This window comes from Ambystoma mexicanum, chromosome 3q (genome assembly GCF_040938575.1).
Source record: "Ambystoma mexicanum isolate Mex_15411 chromosome 3q, UKY_AmexF1_1, whole genome shotgun sequence".
Classification (NCBI taxonomy): Eukaryota; Metazoa; Chordata; class Amphibia; order Caudata; family Ambystomatidae; genus Ambystoma; species Ambystoma mexicanum.
In genome coordinates this window covers 1,144,220,173-1,144,235,999 of record NC_090926.1, presented here as the reverse complement: position 1 = coordinate 1,144,235,999, position 15,827 = coordinate 1,144,220,173, and the positions used below count along the sequence as shown (strand labels likewise).

Sequence of the window (15,827 nt, the reverse complement as noted above, 5' to 3'; positions counted from 1 at the left end):
CACAAGTGTTTCAGAGCGCAACAAGGCAAGGGAGGGGAACAGGGGAGAACAAAACAACAATCTTACTAGGCCCAGTGACATTGAGAACGTGCAAGTGCAGGGGAAAGGGAAATTGGAATAAGTGCATTGAAGGGGGAGAGTGGAAAGTGCAGAGCAGAGGAGAAACAGATAAATAATAATAAATAAAATAGATAATGGAGCAATAAACATGGGTAGTGCAGCCAGCAAGTGGCAAGTGCTGTGATTACGGCAGCAGAACTGGGTAAATCTGATAAGTGCATAAAACGAAGAAAATGGGAGGGGACTGTATGGGTACAGATACAGTCCCCAATGCAAGGGGTGGCTGGGAGGCAGTGCAGAAGGGTGGCAGGGTGAGCAGGTACCTGAGCCCAGGGGACAGAGGGTAGCCAGGTGCACAGTTCCGCCAAGAGAGAGCATATCAGCAAGGAAGAGGTGGAGCAAAGGTAGATGCAAAGAGGAAGGTCTTGAGGTGCTTCTGGAACCGGAGATGGTTCTCCTCAAGTTCTAGAGTGGCAGGGAGACTGTTCCAGAGGGAGGCCCGAGCCGAAGACAGCGATCTACCCCCGTTTCTTTGAAAAATGACTGACCCTGAGGGAGTTAGAGGTAGAGGAGCGAAGAGCTCGAGAGGGGAGGTATTTGCGGAGAGATAGCTGAAGGTATTTTGGACACAGGCCCCAGAAATCCTTGTGGCCAATGCAGAGGGTGTTAAATTTAATCATTGCATCCACTGGGAGCCAATGGAGAGATTTCAGAGCTGGAGAGATACGATCCCAGGGCTTGAGGCCAAGGACTAGTCTCGCAGTCCTTTTCTGGATTAGTTGCAGAGAGCGAAGAGTAGAGACAGGTAGATTTAGAAAGAGGCTGTTACAATAGTCCAGCCTAGAGAGAACTAGAGCTTGGGAGACAGTGAGCTTCTTGGGGAAGGAGAGGAAAGGAAGAGTACCTCTGAGGAGGTGCAGTAGGAAGTTTGACTTTTTAGAGACCTCAGAGATATGGGCGGAGAAGGAAAGTGTGGAGTCAAAGATGACCCCGAGGTTCTTAGCCTCACAGGTCGGGATAGGAGAAAGGCCAAGCGAGGCCGGCCAGAGAGCGAGGGGAAAGGATGGAGAAGGTGTGCCAATGAGGAGGATCTCCGTCTTGCTGGCATTCAGACAAAGATCATTGGCGGCACACCAATCTTGAATGGAAGTTAGGCAATCAGAGATGAGGGAGAGGAGGTGGCTGAGGGCAGCCTGAAAATGAGTTGAGTGTCATCCACGTAGCACTGGAAGTTTGAGCATACAATGGCAATGCAGTGGGCGAGAGATGCCAGGTATTGGTTGAAAAGCCAGGGTGAGAGGTTAGGCCCCTGGGGAACACCACAGGTAGAGAGGAAGATAGAGAATAGAAAGGACCCCAGTTGGACCTGGGAGGGTCGATCAGAGAGGAAAGAGGTCAGCCAGGCCAGAGCCTGATCAGTGATACCAAGGTTCTCACAGAGGCAGTTGAGCAGGATGGTATGGGTGACCGTGTTGAAGGCAGAAGAGAGATCGAGTAGGATGAGGACAGAGGGAATGTTAGAGTCAAGGTTGGAGAGCAGAACTTCACGGATGTTCAGGAGAGCAGTTCCCGTGCTTCCGGCTACTCTGAAACCAGACTGGTGGTCATGGAGACAGCCAACAGAATCAGAATGAAGGTTAAACTGAGAGATGGCCAGCTTTTCCAGAAGTTTGCCCAGAAAGGGATTAATGGAGATTGGGTGATAGTTATCCGGACAGGAAGGATCAGCTGTGGGTTTCTTGAGAAGAGGATGCACAAGGGAGTGTTTCAGAGGGGAGGGGAAGGATCTGAGGCAAAGGAATGGTTGCAAAAATCGGCCAGGGCCGGTGCGAGGGTGTCAATGCGGTCCTCAAATCAAATGGATTCAATATACAATCAAATTTTCATTCGTAATTGGTACGTTAGACATTGAAATATAATTCTCAAGTGGTTCTTTTAGACAAAGCATCACCATTATGTGTCAAAATAAAGTTCCCAGTACATTTTTAAACTTCCGTAAACAATCAAAAAATTAATGATAACATTCAATAAGATGGAAGTGCATCTGGAAGTGCTGTGGAGGGCTGCTTTGCTGCTGTGGACTGTGTCTCTGAACCTCTGTGCCAGTTACAGTGATTCACTTCTAATTATCCGGTTTGAAACGACTTGCCGGTGAAGTCCTGCCTCCCTTATTTGGTCACTTCCTATATATTAGGAGCGCGCATGCCGCCGTGCGCACGCTTCCTTGAAGTGCATCCGGATGTGCTTTGGAAAGCTGCTTTGCTGCTTCAATGAGCAGCGAGCAGCCTTCTGCCTTCCCATTTTCATGTCTATGCACTAATGCATTTTGTCCATACAGGTTTTTGAATTTGACTCTATTTTAACTTTGCTCTTGCACGTAAATTTTAAATGGTGAACACTCAATCACATAGTAGCACCCAGCATATGCAACACGGCATTTACACACTTAAAACAGCCATGCCTCCAATGAAAGATGTCACCACTCCATTGTCGCGCATAGAACGTGCCCATTCAAACCTGTCGCCTGCTCAAATTACAGTTCGGAAAGCAATAATGGCGGCATCAACAGCCCCTAATAACAAAACAGTCACATCAGATATTCGTCTGTTTTATCCACCGCAAAGTGACCCTGCTGCCTCGTCTTCCAATAGTCACACGATATCAAACGAGACCATGTTTGCAGCGCTGCAAGAACAAGATGGTGGTTTCCCTTGAGCAAGAAATCTCTTGTGCACGTGTAATATCAAGTGAAATTTCAACAATTAACACATCGGTTCAATCATTGATCCACGCAGACAAGCCTATTGGGCAGCTTTAATCACCACCCTCGCCTTTATCAATTCCGTCTCTATTTGTGACTCAAGATGATATATCAGAGCTCTTGAAGCTATCTCAACCAATTATCATCATACATCATTGCTCGAAACCTGATTTTCGCCGTGTTGGATGTTGAATATATTTCTCCGGGCAAAGACGTAATCCCAATAAACCTCACCTCTCAGATTGCACGAGCCTGAAATACAAAATCTCTTACAATCTCCATTGATGTTCCAATGCGCTGTGCACAACTCGACTCTTACCTCGATCTCCTATACGCATCCAACTTCTCGCAGGTTGGCATCTGCTTCCAATGATCATCTAAATAATGCGCCTTAAGTATCGGCAACCCCTCTACTAGAAATAACTCTGAGTGCTATAAATATCACTCTGACATCATTATTTAAACTATTTGAAGTATTGGAGAATAAAGTAAACAAACAGACTGGTCTAGTAAGGCTACTAACGCCGCAGGGACCCTCTGTGATATCTTCACCTCACGCTGAGACCCTTTTGCCTTTTAGTTCTATCACAGCCAAACAGACCATTCCATATGTTAAGACTATAGAGAGCTGTCATCTGCCGGAAGAAACGAGACCTATCTAACCTGCCCCGCGATAGCAGCTCGTCCTAGTTTTGATCACATCATTAAACCTTGTGAATCTGATCACAACGACCTTCCTTTGCAATCTTTGGATATTCAGTCACCTCCATTAAGTCATTCAGCAAATGGTTCTAACACGAAAGTGCTAAAACATCATATAACATTTTTGAGTCCTTGCAAACAGGAAAACAAAAAATGAAAGCAGCCAAAATCGTTGAACAAGAAAAACAAAATCTAAAAACATAGTACGCTTTCAAGCTCCAATCTCATCGGGCACCAAACGATTCATGCAGGCCATTTCCTTCCAAAGTCCCAGAACGTGGTAATGAGTGCAGCGATTCGAAAGAAATATGCTAAACAAACAAATTCCAGACTTGAAACTGTCTTCATACCTAATAAAGACACATTTACCTATGAGCCCTTGGACAAGTTAATACAGGCAGGTAACACATTATTTCCTCGAACTGACTTAATAAAAAAACAACTTCAACAGTTCCTTCCAATGTCCGGCTTACATCGATAAATGCCTCTTATCAGCCTAATCTAGAACTACGACAATTGGAAATTCAGAGATCACTCACGCAATATTTATCAACACAGTATTTCCCACCAACCAAAAAAACAGACATTAAATGCACAACTTCCCAATTATACCCAACAACACCTACCTGTATCCTTGACGGGACATGTTCCAGAGCCCCTTCAACAATAAACTATAAAGAACCTCGTTGCCACCAAACCATCAATTTCTTTTATAAAAAGAAATTCACATGCACCTCATCAACAAATTATTCTTCATTGCCTCTTGCTGAAGTGCAGTCCTACCCCTTTTTCTAAATACAAACTAAACAGAGCAAGTGTACTCAATATTTTTGGATAAATACCTAGTTTGGAAGATGTCGTTAAATTCATTCATCCAGCTGACTTATCTGTTGTGAGACTGCTAATTCAATCTGGAGTAGTCTGAAATACCTTATGGAAAGCGAAGAATGATTATTCCAGATTGGATTTGAATTAACCCAGGATTTGTCCCATAAAACCCTGAACGAGGACTTGCGCATTCCAAAAAGTCCATTCCCTAAGTCAGTTTCAAAACAAAGTTCAACTTTCCTCTCCAATCGTTTCTCAGCAATATCCTTATAAAACACCCAAAGGCCCCCATTTCCACCAACATCTGGCATCCATTTTGGTGCATAACCACCCGATTTGACCAACAAGACAACAACTTCCCTGGCCAGTTGGAACACCAGTGGACATGTCCATCTAATGAATGATTCTCAAAATGGCCTAAATAAGTTCGACATTGTCACTCTGCAAGTCCCGTGGTTGTTTGAAACTCCGTCATGGGATGCATATCAAATTGTAACAGTCAACGCCATGACAACTTGTAACGGTCGTCCTTCTGCCGGTCTCCTGGTAGCTGAAAAAATCTCGACCGGCTATAGCGGCGCGCCTTGGACATCTCCTAATCATCATATACAATTAGTTAAAATCAGGCAAGGCTCCTCCTCTTTGGCTCTAATCAACACGTATTGGAACCATTCAAGCATTACAGATAAACAGTTTTTTGAGGACATGACTACAATTTCTACTTTAATCTCAGTAACCGCCTCTATTTCAGCAACCATTTTAGTAGGCAACCTAAATCTCCATCTCCTGCCTGATAAATGGTCTCAGAACAATCCAACCAGCGACAAGGTGGCAAGCTTTTGCTGGAGCGTATTATCTAGTTATGGCAAATGGAGCACTTCCATGAGGTTGTCCACCCAAGAATATGTGGTCCAGAGGAGTCAAGCCTCAATCATTGACTTTATATATGTGGACCAAGTCACCATCACTAATGCAACATGCCTAGAGATTGTCAACCAAACTCAATGCGATAATGACCTGGTAACTTTAACGTGGCTATGGAACTTGGCCAAAACAAATGCTCCATTGTATTTATAACCTGGACAATTAACTAGAAACCCAGGTTAAAATCGATTTTGGTGGACTGCTAACAAACTTGAACATTTGCATGAAGCTATTATCAATACTCAACATTCACTTAATGACCTGGACCATTCCTTTGCAGACCCTTATGTTACTAATTTGCAGCTTTTTGTATTACACTCTTCTAATACAACATAGCCGGTCTATAAACCAAAGCATGCCTATGACCCAATTCTTCAAGAGAAATAAGCAGAATTCTGCCGAAACAAAGAGCTGCCAAACATCTTGATATTGATAAGCAAGTGCAGATAATAAAGATTCTAAAAACGAAGTATCGCAATTGGGTTAGAAGTTGCCGAGCCCTCACATACCAACAAGACGGAGAGCTCATGTTGCGCTCACTTGCATCCAAGTCATCGGCTGCCATCTGGAAATTGTTAAATGGCACACACAACACCTTTCAAGTACCAGTACAAATAAATGGAGTGACAGCTCAGTCATGGCATGATCACTTTCTTCAACGTTATGCCATACCAGATCTTTCAACATCTAGTCAAATGACAAAAAAGGACCATGACTCTAAAAACTACACACCAATGTTTGATTTATGTATCACCAAAGAAGATATATTCTATTACATTCATAAATCAAGCCGGTCCAGGGCCCCAGGTCCAAATGGACCGACTAACATAATGTTTATGGAACACCGCGAACAGTGGACAGAAATTTTATACGAAGTGTTTCAGCATGTTATCATAACAAATGCTTTATCAAAGTCTTGGTTAAAGTCAATAATCATACCCACATACAAAAAAGGAAATAGACAACTGCCTGTGAATTATAGGCCCATTGCGTGTTGGATGCACCCAGGAAAATGTGTACACGCTTTATAATCAGAGTTTAAAAAAGGACCTTTGTCAGGGTTCCGTTGGGTTCCTCTTTATCATGCCAGGTACACACAAGAGGAAACATTCCCGCGCCTCCAGCAGATTTGCCAGTATACCTATGAATTCGGAACTCAAACTAAGCCCTCAGAACTCCTATGTGCGGTCCAGAAGTACGCATTCCTTCAGAGAACGCTATGGGTTGCCCTGGAAACACTGGCTCCCATTGCATACACGTAGGCATTCAGGTTTACGGTGGCGTGTTGTGCGTGTAGTCAGCTGATTCATAATTTAAACCCCGCCCACGCTGGATGGCGCTGCTTCTGAATTTGTATTCTCAAAGCTTCGTCTCTTGTTATCTTGTTGTCCTGGTTTTCGATCCCCTTGCCGTATTTTGACTTTCCTTGCCTCGTCTCCTGATATTGCTTAACTGGTTTACCTGTTGCCGACTCAGAACGCTTACTGGACTGCACCCGCTTGAGTCCTCTACACCTGGCCCGCCTGTTGCCGACTCGGATCGCTTACTGGACTGCACCCGCCTAAGCCCTTCACAACTTGCCTACCTGTTTCCAAACCGAAATGTCTACTGGACTGCACCCGCTTGAGTCCTCTACACCTGTCCCGTCTGTTGCCGACTTGGAACGCTTACTGGACTGCACTCACTTAAGCCCTTCACAACTTGCCTACCCGTTGCCAAACCGGAACGTCTACGGGACTGCCCTCGCCTTAACCAGCTACACCTCGTCTGTCTGTTGCCAACTCGGAACGCTTGTCGGACTGATAATCTTTTCTGTATCATCCCGAATCCGGAAACCCTCAACTGCTCGTCACGTCTTCTCTTCTTCTCCTGTTTGAAGACTGTAAAGAACTCAAGGGACATTAGCGCAACGGCGCAAGGATCAAAGACTTTGTTTAGGCGTCCTCGTGTCGGTGGAAATAGTGAACAAGACTTTTGTGTTCCCGGATTTACATCTCAATTGCAGCAATCCCTTCTTCAGAAATACTCCAAGACACTCAACACCCTTCTATTGGTAAGAAAACTACTGTCTGACTCTTTCTCTTATCTACCTTGTTACCCTCAGTAATTGCTACCTCTCTTGTTCCAGGATACTCACCGTTCTAGCTCGGGAATTCTCAGTCCAATCTATCATTCTTACTTGTGAGTAACAGCTAATAATCTTGCCTAGTTATCTCATTGTCTTGAGCTGTATATTAATCCTTGGCTATTTTCCATTGCAGCCAGCTGTGTGGGTACCAGGGTGTACCAAATATTTTCAGGCAATACTCACCTCAATCTGTCCTTTTGTACTCTTGAGGGGTATATTGTCAGAAAGACTCAATTGCTTCAGGACGTGTCAAGCCACCACTTCTGAATTTAGCCCTTAAGCCCTAACAACTTTAGAGTCTTTGAATCGAGATCCCTATCAAACAGGTTTTGTCTCAGGTTTGGGCACAACAGTTAATTTGATGATAATTTTGACCATTCAAGCGCAATGTGCCGCCCAGCATCATCCCTTTACTTTGCTTTTGTGGATTCTGCGCAGCGTTTGATTCTGTTTCAAGACAACTTCTACGTGATAAACTTGAGAAAGGAAAATTGCCCTTCATCTCTTCTTACTCTGATTATGCTGTTTCATATGGTCATATGAATACTTCCATTCAAGTTCGATTATCGCTCGCTGGTATTCTATCGGATCTGATACCTACTTTTAGAGGGCTGAAGCAGGGTTGCATCCTTGCTTCAGCCCTCTTCAATTTCTTCATCTCTGATTTGATTAAAAAAAAGCATACATTTGCTCACTGATGCACCTAAGCTGGGACTCCACCTCATCCCATGTTTATTCTGTGCAGATGATCTGGTGCTGATGTCGAAGACACCCAAAGGCTTATAGCAGACGCCTCGGGAAGTTACGCCTGTCAAAATCTTTTAGACATCAATTTTGGAAAAAACTAAAATCATGATATGTCCTAGCTCAAGAAGCAAGAAAAAAAACAACACGATGTGGTCGCATTCTCATACATCCCTAGAAATTGTACATCAATATATTTATCTTGGAGTTAACACAAATTACCATCCGTCTGATGCTCCCTATTTGGTTTCAATCAATTCCAAAATGGCTGTGGCAACTTCTCAGGCCAAGATAATAAATGCCAAGTATGTGAGGCCTTCATGTATTCCACTCATCCCTTTTTTTAATCAGAAAGCAGGCCCCCCAAGTATTATATGGGTCTGAAACCAGGCCAATAATATCTAAGTCTTTCTGGTAAGATTAGAAGTTAAATACTGGAAACAACTTTTGTGCCCACCTAAAGCCACTCCGATGGCTATCATTAGACATGAACTGGGCATTACTTCATTGTACTGTCTATATCTATGGAAATTGTGCATGTTATATAGAAAGTGTCTATTGTGTGCAAATGATAATCATCTGTTACTTGTTTTAGCAAGTTATATTAGTTATATTAGTTCAATAAACCCTAAATTCACTCAGCCATGGAAAAAAGCTGTAACTTTTGCCCTTGCTGAAGCAACCATCTCAGAAGACCTTTTGCTCAGAGACCCAACCCGAGCAAAGAGAAACCTACTTTTTTTGCCTGGATAAAAACTTGTTAATCCTGTATGGCCTATAAGGATTTTAATCAAAATCCCTTTGTTATCAAAGCTCTTTGCTCGGTTGAAGATAACCTGGCCAAATGTACCTCTTCAAGGCTAAGATTAAACTTCTGGCCGACCTATCAAGTTTTGGCCCGCCGTAAAAATTATATCTCAAGCACACGATGTTTGTAGATTTTATCAACAACTTGAGCAATCAGAAACTCTGAAACATTTAATGGCTGAATGCCCTTGTCTGAAGGCTCAGTGAGAAATATACTTTAAATCATACTTTATGAACCATCAAGCACTTGACGTAGAAACATTTTGGTCAATGATTTTTTCAACCAACAACATTGCTTTAAGAATAGCCACAATGCACATTCTACATGCTCTATTTTTGGATGATGTTAAGTAAGTGATTACACTTCCTTCACTCCTCCTTAATTTTGGTTGTTTATGTTTTTTCTTGGAGGTGTATCATTTAAAACTATTTGTTAACAGCTTAATCTGTACCTTACGAACAATTTTAACTTTTCTACTTTCCAGAGTTTATAGGATCTTTAAAAAAAATGTATGTTATTTTGTGCTGGTTGCTGTAAATTGACATTTAAAATCATGTATTGTATTAAATAAGATTGAAAAGTTTATTTTAAAAATAACAGCTATATCTATAAAAAAAGAATGAAAATAAGATATACATCTTTCACTCAGTTTGAACTCTAAAGATTTTCTGACTCATTTTTTTTTTGTTTATTGTGTATGGTTTTATTAAACCTTCACAAAGAGAAAAAAGAATAAGAACAGTAAATCAAGAAAAAGATGAAGGATTAGCAATACATAGAGAAAATTCATATACAATTAATGTGTTGACAATTAGTATAAAATGTCAAATCCCTTCGGATACTAGTAATTAATAGCTAAAAGAAGCCTATATATTTATACACAACAGAAAACAGTCAATCACATATGGTCCAAATGAAGATTACGAATGAAGCTCGGCAAAGCCAAACCCTTGCGCGTAGTTTGGATACACAGACAGGGTTGCCAAACCAGTTCAGTTGGTAGACCCAAATATAGAGATTTTAATGCATTCAAACAGGAATCTCTGAGGGCCTTAAGTTGCGTGCAGAACAAGATGAGATGTTTAGCCGTTTTAGTAACTAGATGGCAAAATCTGCAGAGGCTGTCTGCCATCAGAATCTGTTTCAACCTCAGTTTAGTATCCAGTGTTGGAAGGATATTCCAGCGCAATCTGAGTAGGACTTGTCGATGATCCCGATTGGGGAAGATCGTGAGAACTGGAGAAAGAGTACCTCTTTTCTTGTGTTCGTGTGCTAAGTGTAGCATAGAGCTGTATGAATGGAAGGCGTCTATGGTCTGGCACAAGTCGTAATCCCACAACTTCTTTTTAGTTTTTGTAGGATTAGTTACTAGCTGTTCTAAATCTGAGCTGATGTTACACAGAATAGATTCACAGAATTTGGCGAATTTAGATAAGAGGCCAGATCGATTGATATTATGCCCAACAAGTTCATATAAGGGGTTGGGTGTAGGTACCTTGAGTTTAGCGTAAAGCGTAAGCATCCTCCAGTGAACTCGAGATTTTAAAGAGATGTAGCCTAGCTCCAATCGAATCGCAGCCAGAGGGACAACGTTGGGGAGAAGTAAGACCCATCTCCAGATGTCACCTTCAATCGCATCAAGTTTGGAGATAGTTAACCCTGTGCATAGCTCCAAACCATATGTCGATTTCGGGGCTATTTTACCCTCGAAAAAAAGAAGGGCAGATCTAATAGAGAATAAGCCATATTTGCGATCGATTTTAAGGATCTGCCTAACAAGTACCTTAGCTTTATTCAGGAGTAGATTTATCTGCCCTTTCAAGCCTCTACTAGCCCCGACATAATAGTGAAGGTAGGTAAAGCAGGTGGAGCAAGTTACTCTTACTCCCCCCAGGTTCCAGGAGTTGGTTTTCTTCCTACAAGGACCTTTTGATAAGGCGAGGATTTTAGTTTTAGCGGGGTTAATGTTCAAGCCATTTAGCTTAGCATAGTTGGCAAATACATCTAGCAGGCGCTGTAGCCCCACCTTGGTTATGTAAAATAATAAAAAATTGTCCACATAGGCCAACCAGATAAACTTCACAGAGCCAAGTCTTGGTGCTAAAAGACCCTCCTTTAGTACGTGCTCTGCTGCGTCCGAAACATATTGATTAAACACCCATGGGGCTAAGACACACCCCTGTCTAACCCCACAAAATGTGCGGACCACAGCTGACATGTCCCCCTTTTGATTTAGCCGTATTCTTACACCCGAGTTATTGTAGACCCCCCCCAGAAGGCTCATTAGTCCCCTTGGTAAGCCCCAGGCAGAAAGTTTGAGCCATAGCCTGTGGTGGTCAACGCAGTCAAAGGCTTCCAAGAGATCCACAAAGCTATAAAAGTAGGGCTCCTAGCAGAAGTCCAGGCAGCCTCCTGAATGCACTTAACCACACTCGCATTAATGTTTGTAGAATGGGATTTGCGAAATCCCGTTTGAAAAGGCCTCAAGGGATGGCTGTTTTTTTTCACAATTCCTCAAATGCGAAAGGAGAAAGGCAGAGAATATTTTGCAATCTGCATCGATCAGCGCAATAGGCCGATAGTTTTTTGGGTCAGACCTACTGCCACATTTGCAAATTGGGATCACATGTGCAGAGGACCAAGAGATTGGGCATACCCCAGATTGAAGGATGCCTCGAAACTCGATGCACAGACGATTGGCCCAAAGATTAGGATCAGCTTTGAAGGTGTTGTTAGTTAGCCCATTTGGACTAGGGGCTCTAGATTTTTTACACTTTAAGATTAGGTCTAGCACCATATCAATCTCAATCGGGGGTTCCCATTTAGAAAAAGAGCCTAAAGTGCCACAGTCCATAGGGTTATCGTTTCCCTGCAATGGGTTAGGAGCAAATCTATTAGAATAAAAATCCAACCAGCCTTGTTCCGCAATTGGATTTAATAGGGCAATAGCTGGGTTACTATATTGTCCATTAACAATGGACCAGAAGGCACCCACATTCGCCTTCATAATACTTGGAGCATTAATTCAGAATCCTGTTGCAATAACTGATGTTTAATTGTTTTGCAACCATTTTTATAGGCTTGTTTAATGAGATTTAAGTGTATGGGCATGTCAAGGTTTGTTAGTCGAAGTCTCCTAAGATTTTTATTCTTAATAGATTTTGTTAATGCCAGGTCAGAGTTATAGCAATGGGTATGCCTACTAGCTGGAGTTGGGCGTGCGGAGTGATTACCCAAATCATCTAACGCTGCTCGTACCAGGGATGTAACCGTTGCAGTGTTGAAAGTTGCCATTTTCCAGTCATAAGTAGTCTGGTTGAGCATAGCCCTCAGGTTAAGGTTCAAGGTGTCAATGGTTTTAGATGTCCACCGAACCGCAGTACCAGATGAATTAGGAGTAACTATAAATTGGGATCGATAGGACCCCTGAAGATGGCAAATTTTAAATATTGCCGTTAATATGCCATGATCACTCCAAGTATTCATTTGGCTTTCAAACTGCGAGAATCTTATACGTAAGTATTCATCCACAAAGATGTAGTCAAGCATAGAGGAGGAATGACCACGCCGCCAGGTATGCCAAATGGGGTTTTCAAGTAAGGATTGTGAATGGCCTATCAGAGGTTGTAGACCTGTTACTCAACCCAGTATAACAGGTGTAGCCATCCTGTTTTTCCTCGTATAGCACAATTTCGAAATATTCATTTCGCAAATTTCCCATGATGAGTACTCAAATATACAATCACAATTAAAATCTCCAACTAATAGAACATGTCCTGCGTCATTAGCAAGCACCCAATCTAGGATAATCTGAGTGATAGTGGACACAAACAATTTAACTTCTCCCACACCTATATCCCAATAGATGTTAATGATTAGCAATTTCAATTGTCCACTACTAGAAGTAAGATCAACACCCAGAGCCCCCAAAAGAGCACTGCCATATAGACCAAAGCAGTTATCAACTGCGACATTTAGACCACCTGATGGTCTGCCTCCCAAATTATATCGAGCAGGCTGGTCAAAAATTTGATAACCATCTAATAATGTGGTCGAGGTCATCCAGGTCTCCTGAATACTGATAACATTGGCATCTCGCAATGCTGATTGCCTCTAGAGTTCCAAAATTTGAGACATAGGTCCGAGAAGGAGCTTAAATCTTGCCTTGGGGTTGTTAGCCTAGGGCACACGTTTTTGCCACAGGGTGGAGATAATGGTGGCCCAATCAACATCCTTATCCTGCTGTTTAGGTGGAATTCTTTGATTAAACATGGTTTCAGGGCCGCCTAGATTGGCCACCGATGGTTTAGCTGGTGGTTGCATAGAAGAAGGCCCTTGAGGCAACGTTTCCCACGATGATGCAGATTCAACTTTAAAACCAAATTCCCGCAAAGAATCCATTTGGGTAAGGATCAGTTCCTTGACTAATGGAGAGGCAAGAAGAATCAAGCTGGTATCTTGAAGGTTTCGGTCCGGAAAAGCCACTCTAGCAATGTCTTTAGAAGAGATTAGAGAGAGTGCCGGAATTTCAGAAAAGATGGTCAGGACATTACATCTGTTCAAACAGATTGGAGCTTCCAGCTCTAAGAACCTCTGGATTTTTACCAAATACAGCGGTTTCGGTTTGGGGGCAATAGTGCCCTCTTGACGCCTTAGAGATCCCGCAGATAAACTTTGGAGCCCCTTTAAATTAGTGCCTTGCATTTTAACAGAATCAGAGTACTGGGGCCCAGAAGTTGGTTTATGCAAACGTTCCACCAAGTCTCGAATACCTGCCGAAATTGTCGGATGTGTAGAACCTGCCGGGATGTTATCCCCCTGAAGTAGCCCCCACTCCACTCCTAAATCCAACGGAAGTAAAGGGATCAAGAACTGGTTGGGGTATTTATTTGTGGTGGGTTGGGGTTGGGTAGGCCCCCATATTGACAAAATTTGGTCGATCCTTGTGTCTGAAAGTCCTTGAACCTTGGTTGAATTTCTAATCTGAGGCACAGCGGATAGCATAGGGACTTCTTCACAGGTCCTAAGTTTGCTGGTGCTGCATCCTTGATGAAGAACAGATGTGGAGCACAGGTTCGCAGTTAAGGAGGGTATCAGGGTCTCTGGGCCAACCATGTTCAAGGGGACCACGGATTTCTCTAAGGGACATCTTTCCAGCATAGCGGGAGCCTGGATGTTGGATATATTGCAGCTGTCAGGTTATTTTATTTATTTATTTTTATTTATTTATTTGTAACGCGCCGAAGCTCGCAAGCATCAGGGCGCGAAAAAAGACACAAGGACGAAGATTAAAGGGACGACACAAAAATAGAGTAGAGAGAGGAGGAGCAGAAAGATGGCAACATGATGCGGTGTAGTAGTTGCCTAATTATTTGAAGAGAAAGGTCTTCAATTGCTTCCTAAAGAGTTGGATGTTGCTTTCCAGTCTAAGGCTGCAAGGCAGTTTGTTCCAGTGGGAAGTCGCCAGGCTCGGAAAAGCTCGGCCGAGACCAGTGGCTTTACCTGGAAGGCTGGGATTGATCAGTCCTTGTTTGGAGGATCTCAAACTATGGCTCGGCTCGTACCAGCTGAATTTTTTCTTGAGGCATGCTGGCGCCGTGCCATAGAGACATCGGTGGGTTAGGGTCAGTGATTTAAACAGGATCCGTTCCTTCATAGCCAACCAATGGAGATCATTTCTGTCCTTGGTGATGTGTTCACGCTTAGATTTGTTAGTGATGGACCTGACAGCATTATTCTGGATAATCTGGCATTGTTTCAGGCAGTTGTTGCTGGCGACAAGCATTAACGCGTTCCCATAATCCAAGCAAGACAGAATGGTAGCTCTCCCTATCGTGGCACTATTCTTGATGTTTAGAAATGGTCTGATCTGGCAGAGAAGCCTTTGGTAATATTGACAATTTCGCTTTAAATAAGCGGTTTGGGCTTCTGCACCTAGGGAAGAGTGTAAATAAATACCTAGGGTTTTGACCTTATTTGATACCTTAATGGTGGAGTCTTTTATAGTGAAGGTGGAATAGTCCAAGCCAAGAATGTTTAAGGCTTTAGCGCTTCCAAAGGTCATACGTTCTGTTTTGGAGCTATTAAGACACATCTAGTGTGTTATTATCCAGTTTTCAATGGTGTTGTAAATAACCGATAACTTCTCGTTGTCTAAGGAATGGTTTCCACTCAACTCTAGAATGAGCTGTGTATCGTCAGCGAAATTGGTGAAAAAAATTCCAAGCTGAGATAGAAGCGTACAGAGGCAACGGATGTATAAGTTGAAGAGCAAGGGAGAGAAGCTGGCTCCCAGAGGGACGCCACAATCTACAGGTTTGGCTGAGGTGGAATGACCTTCCCAATTGATTTTTGAATTCCTGTCTTCTAGAAATGATGATGCCCAATCTATTGCATCATGGGAGCAGTTACCAGCTGCGCCTAGGGCCTCTCAGAGCTTTCCGTGATCTAACAAATCAAAAGCCGCAGAGAGGTCCAAGAGGATTAACAATCCTGTTTTACCTCTGTCCAGGATGCTCAGCATTTCTGTCTGCAAGTCCAACAGTGCTGACTCTGTGCTGTGGGCACTTCTAAATCCCGATTGTTGGGGGTGTAGCAGGCTGTGTTGATCTACATAATCTTGCAGTTGCTTGGTCGCTATTTTGTCGAGTACCTTCAGGAGAAAGTTACAATTAGTAATGGGTCTGAGGTTGGTGGGGTCTTGTTGATCTAGTCCAGGTTTCTTGACTAGAGGGGTGACTGTGACTGTTTTAATTTCTGTCGGTACCTTCTGGTCCCTGAAGGAAGCATTTGTCATGCGACAGAGAAAAGGGTGAAAAGATTTCAACATTATCAAGAATCAGTTTTGGAGGTATGATGTTTTCGGTGCCGGT

At 42.9% G+C, this 15,827-nt stretch overlaps 1 protein-coding gene across 1 annotated transcript in view; it reads left to right on the top strand.

Annotated features, from left to right (window-relative positions):
• LOC138447688 (transitional endoplasmic reticulum ATPase-like) overlaps positions 1–15,827 on the top strand; it is a 297,423-nt gene that overhangs the window by 142,913 nt on the left and 138,683 nt on the right. The window lies entirely within an intron of this gene.